Raw genomic sequence first — 10,192 nt, forward strand, 5'->3', positions numbered from 1 at the left:
TAAGGAGGCTAGCTCCACTAGGGAGCATTAGGATTTGAGAGCTCTCTCCTTTAATTTTCATTTCTGTCTTGAATCTTGGATTGAGATTTGAAGGAATTCTGTTTCATTCTTGATCTAAGATTGCTCTTTGTTGATTTTCTGTATAATTCAGTGAATTGAGTTTTGGATCCAAGTTTTTCTCTACGGCTTTCATCTTTCTTTCTTCTTCAATCAGCTTTCTACTTTGATCAAGGAAGGAATTGAGATCTAGACTTGTTTTCTAGTCTCTTTGATTCCCTGAGATCTTCAATTTTATCTTTAAATTTCACAATTGAGCTTAATTACATTCTGTGTTGCTTCTTCAAGCAATTTTCCATTTCTGTTTAAATCTGCTGCACTTATTTCATCTTTTACTCCTCTATTTGATTGCTCTTTACATTTTCTTGTTGAATTTTAAATTCCCTGAACCCAATTCCCTTTACATTTGCGCAAAAACACCATCAAATACAATAGTCAAAAGTGCTATTTATACTAAACTAGTTACTAGGGTTTACAGAAAATGAGTATATAGTACAGAAATCCACTTCCGGGGCCCACTTGGTGTGTGTTTGGGCTGAGCTTTGAAGCTTTCATGTGCATAGGCCATCCTTGGAGCTAAACACCAGCTTGGATGCCAATTTGGGCGTTTAACTCCAGTTCTGGTGCCAGTTCCGGTATTTTACGCCAGAAAAGGGTCTCTGGTGGGCGTTTGGATGCCAGTTTGGGCGATCAAATCTCGGGCAAAGTATAGACTATTATACATTGCTGGAAAGCCTAAGATGTCTACTTTCCAACGCAATTTAGGAGACGCCAATTGTGCATCTGTAGCTCCAGAAAATCCACTTCGAGTGCAGGGAGGTCAGAATCCAACAGCATCTGCAGTCCTTTCTCAGCCTCTGAATCAGATTTTTGCTCAGGTCCCTCAATTTCAGCCAGAAAACTCCTAAAATCATAGAAAAACACACAAACTCATAGTAAAGTCTAGAAATGTGATTTTTGCAGAAAAACTAATAAAAATATACTAAAAAGTAACTAAAACACACTAAAAACTACCTAAAAACAATGCCAAAAAGCATCCGCTCATCAACAATCAGGTTTGTTCATTATACTAAGATAAACGTGCCTAAAAAACATCCGCGTCTACTTGGGTTCGTGTGAATACGTGGTCGGAAAACGTGAACCAACGTCTACGTTTATACATCTCTCAGATGGCTAATCCACGACTTCGTTGGGGACTTCTCGAGACACCAGTTTAGCCAATTTCCACGGAGATTAGGGTCTCCGTGGTATAGGCTAGAATCCAAAGAAGCAGCATTCTTGATTCTCTCGGAAACTGTCTCTCAAAAATTTTCTACCGGCAAGTGTACCAGATTGTCGTCAAGTAAAAACTCACAGTAGTGTGAGGTTGAATCCCACAGGGACTGGTTGGTTGATCATTGTTAATTAGTGAATTATACTATTTGAGCGAAATCAGATTTGGTTGAGAATTGCAGAAAGTAAATTTGGCAAGAAACTTAAATTGCAAGAAATTAAATGACAAAAATTAAATTGCATGAAATTAAATGACAGAAGCTTAAATTGTAAGAATCTAAATGGGAATGGGAAGTTAGGGTGAAAATAAAGAGCATAATATAAAAGAATGGGTAGATAAGAGATGGGGATTCATTGGGTTTTGGGAGATATTGAACTCACTAGATCAAATCATTTTCATTTCTTCCTCAATCAATGCATTCATAGACATTTCTTGGCAATCTTAGATGATTGGATCCCAATGTCTTGGTGATGAGCGAATAATTTATACGCTTTTTGGCATTGTTTTTAGGTAGTTTTTAGTATGATTTAGTTAGTTTTTAGTATATTTTTATTAGTTTTTATGCAAAATTCACATTTCTAGACTTTACTATGAGTTTGTGTGTTTTTCCGTGATTTCAGGTATTTTCTGGCTGAAATTGAGGGGCCTGAGCAAAAATCTTATTCAGAGGCTGAAAAAGGACTGCAGATGCTGTTGGATTCTGACCTCCCTGCACTCGAAATAGATTTTCAGAAGCTACAAATACCCAATTGGCACGTTCTGAATTGCGTTAGAAAGTAGACATCTTGGGCTTTCTAGCAATGTATAATAGTCCATACGTTGCCCGAGATTTGATGGCGAAAACTGGCGTTCCAAGTTAGAATAAAAATTCTAGCATAAAACGCCCAAACTGGCATAAAAACTGGAGTTAAAAGCCTAAACTGGCACCAAAGTTGGCATTTAACTCCAAGAGAAGCCTATGCACGTGAAAGCTTCAATGCTCAGCCCAAGCACAAACCATGTGGGCCCCGGAAGTGGATTTCTGCATCATTTACGTATTTCTGTAAACCCTAGGTTACTAGTTCTCTATAAATAGGACCTTTCACTATTGTATTTTCATTCTTTTGATCATCTTTGATCTTGGGATCAGGTCTTTGAACCCTTTCTATTGTTTCATGTTATTTGGGAGGCATGGCCACTCGGCCATGCCTAGACCTTGTTCTGATGTATTTTCAACAGTGGAGTTTCTATACACCATAGGTTAAGGTGTGGAGCTCTGCTGTTCCTCATGAATCAATGCAATTACTACTGTTTTCTATTCGATTCAAGCTTATTCTTGTTCTAAGATATTCACTCGTACTTCAACTTGGTGGATGTGATGATCCGTGACACTCATCATTATCCTCCCTTATGAACGGGTGCCTAACAACCACCTTCGTTCTATCTGCTAGAGCTTGACTGTGTATCTCTTGGTCTCCTTGTTCAGGATGCATGGTTGCCTCTCCTGACAACAGAACTTCCATTCCGTGCAATCAGAGACTTCGTGGTATAAGCTAGAATTACATGGGTAGCATTCTTGAGATCCGGATAGTCTAAACCTTGTATGTGGTATTCCGAGTAGGATATGGGATGAGATGACTGTGACGAGCTTCAAACTCGCGAGTGTTAGGCGCAGTGACAGTGTGCAAAAGGATCAATGGATCTTATTCCGATATGATCGAGAACCAACAGATGATTAGCCATGCGGAAAATCGTAGAGGACCATTTTCACTGAGAGGATAGATGGTAGCCATTGACAATGGTGATCCACCTATATATAGCAGTATGAATTATTGGATGAAGGAAATAGGAACGCAGAGGCTCAGAGGGAACAAAGCATCTTCATACGCTTATCTGAAATTCCCACCAATGAATTGCATAAGTATTTCTATCCTATTTTATGTTCTATTTAGTTCTTTTAGTTATCAAAACCCCATAACCATTTGAATCCGTCTGACTGAGATTTACAAGGTGACCATAGCTTGCTTCAAGCCGACAATCTCTGTGGGATCGACCCTTACTCACGTAAGGTATTACTTGGACGACCCAGTGCAGTTGCTAGTCCGCTGCACGAAGTTGTGTATCACGATTTCGTGTACCAAGTTTTTGGCGCCATTGCCGGGTATTGTTCGAGTTTGGACAACAGACAGTTTATTTTGTTGCTTAGATTAGGTATTTTTCTTTTTATTTTCCCCTTCAAAATTTTTAAGAGTGAATTCTAGAGTTTCAGATGATGCTTTTATCATCACAGGGGCCACGATTCTTGGAATTCTTATTAAAAATTTTTGATTTTCTCATTTTCTTGTTCAAAATAATTTTCAAAAAAATTTATAAAATCATAAAATCAAAAAAATATTTTTGTGCTTCTTGTTTGAGTCTAGTGTCAATTTTTAAGTTTGGTGTCAATTGCATGTTTTCGTTTTTCTTGCAAATTTTCGAAAACTCATGCATGGTATTCTTCATGATCTTCAAGTTGTTCTTGATGATTTTCTTTGTCTGATCTTTAAATTCTCTTGTTTTGTGTCTTTTGTTGTTTCTCATGTGCATTCTCAATTTGTTAGTGTCTCTAGTATGAAAATTTCTAAGTTTGGGGTCTTGCATGTCTTTCTTTTCTTAAAAAATTTTCAAAAATATGTTCTTGATGTTCATCTTGACATTCAAAGTGTTCTTGCATGCATTGTTTATTTGATTCTAGTTTTTCATGATTAGTTTCATTTTGTTATTTTTCTCTCTCATCATTAAAAAATTCAAAAAAATTTCAAAATTATGTCTTTTCAAGTCAATTATACAGAGAATTGAAGATTCAGAACATACAGAAGAGGAATCACAGAGAAAAAGTTGGGCGTTTAAAACGCCCAGTGAAGAAGGAATTCTGGGCGTTAAACGCCAGAATGGATACAACTTTGGGCGTTTAACGCCAGGATAGCACCAAGGTGGTAGTTTTGTTTTCAAATCATATCTTTTTCAATTTTTCTAGTTTTAAAACTGATTTTTCAAAATCTTATCTTTTTCATGTCCTCTTTCATCAATCATATCTTTTTCCTTTTTCATTTAATATTTTCGAAAATCCTTGCTAACAATTAATGTTATGATTCAAAAATTTCAAGTTTGTTACTTTCTTGTTAAGAAAGGTTCAATATTTGAATTTTAGAATCATATCTTTTAATTTCTTGTTAGTCAAGTCATCAATTTTAAAAATCAAATCTTTTTCAACCATATCATTTCAATCATATCTTTTTTTAAAAATCAAATTTTCTTCAATCATATCTTTTCAATAATATCTTTTTAAAATCAAATCTTTTTCAAATCACATCTTTTTCAACTTTTGATTTCAAAAATCTTTTCTAACTTCTTATCTTTTTCAAAATTTGATTTTTAAATCTCTTCACTAATTCTCATCTTTTTCAAAACCACCTAACCACTTTTTTACTTACAATTTTCGAAAATCACTAACAACTTTTTCAAAAATCTTTTTAATTAATTAATTGTTTTAAACTCTAATTTTATTTTATTTAAAAATTTTCAGAAATTCCCTCTCTCATCTCCTTCTATTTAATCACTAGCACTCCTCCTCTCTTAATAATTCAAACCCTCTCCCCTCTTTATATGTTTGAATTCTTCTTTATCTACCTCATCCTTTTAGTTTCCTTTTCATCTGACACACCAAGGAATCTCTATACTGTGACATAGAGGATTCCATACTTTCTTTGTTTCCTTCTCTTCCATATGAGTATGAACAAAGATAAAAGTATTCTTGTTGAAGCTGATCCTGAACCTAAAAGGACTCTGAAGAGGAAGCTAAGAGAAGATAAAGCACAACTCTCTAGAGGGAACCTAACAGAAATTTTCGAAAAAGAAGAAGATATGGCAGCCGAAAATAACAACAATGCAAGGAAGGTGCTTGGTGACTTTACTGCACCTACTCCCGACTTCTATGGGAGAAGCATTTCTATTCCTGCCATTGGAGCAAACAACTTTGAGCTTAAGCCTTAATTAGTTTATCTGATGCAACAGAATTGCAAGTTTTATGGACTTCCATTGGAAGATCCTCATCAGTTCTTGGCTGAATTTTTACAAATCTGTGACACTATTAAGACCAATGGAGTTGATCCTGAGGTCTACAGAATTATTCTTTTCCCTTTTACTGTAAGAGACAGAGCTAGTATATGGTTGAACTCTCAACCTAGAGACATTCTGAACTCTTGGGAAAAGTTGGTCAATGCCTTCTTAGCTAAATTCTTTCCACCTCAAAAGATGAGTAAGCTTAGAGTGGAAGTTCAAACCTTTAAATAGAAGGAAGGTGAATCCATCTATGAAGCTTGGGAAAGATACAAGCAATTGATCAGAAGGTGTCCTTCTGACATGATTTCAGAATGGAGCATCATAGGTATCTTCTATGATGGTCTGTTTGAGTTATCTAAGATGTCATTAGACCATTCTGCAGGTGGATCTATTCATCTGAAGAAAATGCCTACAAAAGCTCAGGAACTCATTGAAATGGTTGTAAATAACTAGTTCATGTACGCTTCTGAAAGAAATTTGGTGAACAATAGGACAACTCAGAAGAAGGGAGTTCTTGAGATTGATACTCTGAATGCCATATTGGCTCAGAACAAAATATTGACTCAGCAAGTCAATATGATTTCTCAAAATCTGACTGGATTACAAGCTGCATCTGGCAGTGCTAAAGAAGCCTCCTCTGAAGGAGAAGCTTATGACCCTGAGAATTTTGCGATGGAAGAGGTGAATTACATGGGAGAACCCTATGAAAACACCTACAATTTTTCATGGAGAAATCATCCAAATTTCTCATGGAAGGATCAACAGAAGCCTCAACAAGGCTTCAACAATAAAAATGGTGGAAGAAATAGGTTTAGCAATAGCAAGCCTTTTCCATCATCTTCTCAGCAACAGACAGAGAACTCTGAGCAGAATCGCTCTGACTTAGCAACCATAGTCTCTGATCTATCTAAGACCACACTAAGTTTCATGAATGAAACAAGATCCTCCATTAGAAATTTGGAGGCACAAGTGGGTCAGCTGAGTAAGAGAGTTATTGAAACTCCTCCTAGCACTCTCTCAAGCAATACAGAAGAAAATCCCAAGAGAGAGTGCAAGGCCATAACCACGTCCAACATGGCCGAACCTATGGAGGATGGAAAGGCAGTGATTCCCAGTGAGGAAGACCTCATGGGACGTTCATTGACCACTAGGGAGTTTCCCTCTGAGGAACCAGGGGAATCTGAGGCTCATACAAAGACCATAGAGATTCCATTGAACCTACTTCTGCCATTCATGAGCTCTGATGAGTATTCTTCCTCTGAAGAGGATGAAGATATTACTGCAGAGCAAGTTTTTAAGTATCTTAGAGCAATCATAGAGCTGAATGCCAAGTTATTTGGTAATGAGACTTGGGAGGATGAACCTCCATTGCTCATTGATGAGCTAAACACCTTGGCTCAGCTAAAGATACCTCATAAGAAACTGGACCCTAGAAGGTTCTTAATACTTTGCACCATTGGCACCATGACCTTTGAAAAGGCTCTATGTGACCTAGGGTCAAGTGTAAACCTCATGCCACTCTCTGTAATGGAGAAACTAGGGATCTTTGAGGTACAAGTTGCAAGAATCTCACTGGAAATGGCAGACAATTCAAGGAAACAGGCTTATGGAGTTGTAGTGGATGTCTTAGTGAAGGTTGAAGGCCTTTACATCCCTGCTGACTTCATAATCCTGGAAACTGGAAAGAATAAGGATGAACCTATCATCTTTGGCAGACCCTTCCTAGCCACAGCAAAAGCTGTGATTGATGTTGACAGAGGAGAATTGGTCCTTCAAGTGAATGAGGACTACCTTGTGTTTAAGGCTCAAGGATCTCCTTCTGTACACATGGAGAAGAAGCATGAAAAGCTTCTCTCAATACAGAGTCAACCAAAGCCCCCACATTCAAACTCTAAGTTTGGTGTTGGGAAGCCCCAACCATGCTCTGAATATCTGTGAAGATCCATGAGAGCTCACTGTCAAGCTATTGACATTAAAGAAGCGCTTATTGGGAGGCAACACAATTTTTATTTTCCAATTTTCCATTGTTATTTTATGTTTTCTTTAGGTTGATGATCATGTGGAGTCACAAAAATAACTACAAAAATCAAAGCAAACTCAAAAATAGCATTAAAAATAGCACACCCTAGAGAAGGAGCTTACTAACGTTTAAACGCCAGTAAGGGTAACAGAATGGGCGTTAAAAGCCCAGTCTGGCACCATTTTGGGCGTTTAACGCCAGAAAATGGCACCAGACTGGCGTTTAACGCCAGAAAAGGGCACCAAGTTAGCGTTCAACGCCAAAAGGGAAGAAAAGCTGGCGTTAAACGCCAGAAATGGGCAACAATCCTAGCTTTTAACGCCAGGATTGGCACTAGGAGGGCGTTTACACGCCAAAATGGTGCAGGGATGAGAAATACTTGACACCTCAGGATCTGTGGACCCCATAGGATCCCCACCTACCTCAACTCACTCTCTCTCTTCTTCACACCTCCCCATACCACCCTTTCCCAAATACCCATCACCAATCACCTCCATCTCTCCTTCCCATCACTTCTTCACCACTCACATCCAACCACTCTTCCCCAAAAACCCTACCTACCCCACCTTTCAAAATTCAAAAACTTTCCCTTTCAAATTTAACCCTCACACAGGAACCCTACCCATCTCTCCGCTCTTATATAAACCCTTCATCCCTCATTCATTTTCACACATCATAAACACTTCTTTCCCTCCCTGGCCGAACTTCTCACACCAATCCATCTTCTCCATATTTTCTTCTTCTCCGTCCCTTCTTTCTTCTTTTGCTCGAGGACAAGCAAACATTTTAAGTTTGGTGTGAAAAATGCGTAGCTTTTTTTTTTCCATAACCATTTATGGCACCTAAGGCCGGAGAAACCTCTAGAAAGAGGAAAGGAAAGGCAAAAGCTTATACCTCCGAGTCATGGGAGATGGAGAGATTCATCTCAAAGGTCCATCAAGACCAATTCTATGAAGTTGTAGCCAAGAAGAAAGTGATCCCTGAGGTTCCTTTCATGCTCAAAAGGAATGAGTATCTGGAGATCTGACATGAGATCCAAAGAAGAGCTTGGGAAGTTCTCACCAACCCCATTCAACAAGTCAGAATCTTAATGGTTAAAGAGTTCTATGCTAACGCATGGATCACCAAGAACCTTGATCAAAGTGTGAACCCGAACTCAAAGAATTGACTCACAATGGTTCGGGGGAAAAACTTAGATTTCAGTCCGAAAAAGGTAAGGTTGGCCTTCAACTTACCTATGATGCGAGGAGATGCACGCCCCTACACTAGAAGGGTCAACTTTGATCAAAGGTTGGACCAAGTCCTCATGGACATATGTGTGGAAGGAGCTCAGTGGAAAAGAGACTCCAAAGGCAAGCCGGTTCAATTGAGAAGGCATGACCTTAAACCCATGGCTAGAGGATGGTTAGAGTTCATCCAACGCTCCATCATTCCTACTAGCAACCGATCCAAAGTGACTGTAGATCGGGCTATCATGATCCATAAAATCATGATTGGAGAGGAAGTGGAAGTTCATGAGATCATACCTCTAGAACTATATAAGGTTGCTGACAAACCTTCCACTTTGGGAAGGTTATCCTTTCCTCGTCTCATCTGTCACCTATGCAGTTTAGCTGGAATTGTCATAAATGAAGACATCCTTGATAAACCCATATTTCATGAGTTCTTTTGTGCTTAATTTGAGTGATTTATTCAATCCTTCACCTACTTATTCACATTAATTTCATGATTTTACTTTCCCTTCCTTATTATGTCATATTGTGAAAAACATGTTTCCTAAGCTTTAAAATTAATTGTTTTAATTACCTTTATTTCCATTCGATGCCATGATTAGTGTGTTGAGTAGTCTCAGGTTTTCTAAGGCTGAATGACTTAAAGGATGAAAAAGGAAACATACAAAAATGGAAGGAGAAGGCAAAATGGAGCTTTAAGGAAACTGGTATCCACGCGATCACATGGACGATGCGATCGCGTGCCAGAAGCGAAGAAGCAGCGATGCGGCTGCATGACTGAAGCGACCGTGTGCCTCAAGTAGAACACCCACGATGCGGACGCGTGACCGACGCGATCGCATGGCAAGGAAAAACTCCAGACGACGCGATCGCGTGACCCACGCGGACGCGTGACAGAGGCCACGTATCAGAATTCACAAAATACAGCCCCAGCGATTTCTGAAGCCCTTTTTGGCCCAGATCCAAGCACAGACAACATAGATTAGAGGTTATAAAGTGGAGAAATGCATCCATTCAGTGGGAGCTCGCCAATTTCTAGTTTTCATGATTTAGATTTAGTTTAGAGAGAGATTCTCTCTCTCTTTAGGATTTAGGATTTCTTCTTGTTTTGAGAGTAACTCTAGATCCAGGTTTAATGTTCTTTTATTTTCAGTTTACTTTTATTTATTTATTTGCTTTTAATATTTGAATTGATTTATGAATTATTCCATGTTACAGATCTCTATTTTGAATTAATGATATTTGAAGTATTTTCAGTTAAGATTGTTCTCTTTGATTTAAGTTACTATTGCCTTCCATCTAAGGTCACCTCTATTATTCTAGCAATTTTACTTTTTCCCCTTTTGGTTTTGGTTAAGAAATCAGTAACTCAACAGTTATTAAACTCAACATATTTGATAATCGTTATCTTGCTAATTGTGCTGAACTTAAGTAATCCCAATCTTTTCTTAGAAAATAAATAAGATTCAAAGTTCAATTTAATTAGTCCCTTGACTTTCCTTAGCTTTAGTAAAGGTTGACCAAGTGGAG

At 38.1% G+C, this 10,192-nt stretch overlaps 1 non-coding gene across 1 annotated transcript; it reads right to left on the minus strand.

Moving 5' to 3' along the window:
- Positions 1-5,608: 5,608 nt before the first annotated feature.
- On the minus strand, positions 5,609-5,717 carry LOC127742255 (small nucleolar RNA R71). Its single transcript, XR_008003443.1, has one exon. It is a non-coding gene; the product is annotated as a small nucleolar RNA R71 (small nucleolar RNA).
- Positions 5,718-10,192: the final 4,475 nt, after the last annotated feature.

Source organism: Arachis duranensis, chromosome 9 (assembly GCF_000817695.3).
Source record: "Arachis duranensis cultivar V14167 chromosome 9, aradu.V14167.gnm2.J7QH, whole genome shotgun sequence".
Lineage (NCBI taxonomy): Eukaryota > Viridiplantae > Streptophyta > Magnoliopsida > Fabales > Fabaceae > Arachis > Arachis duranensis.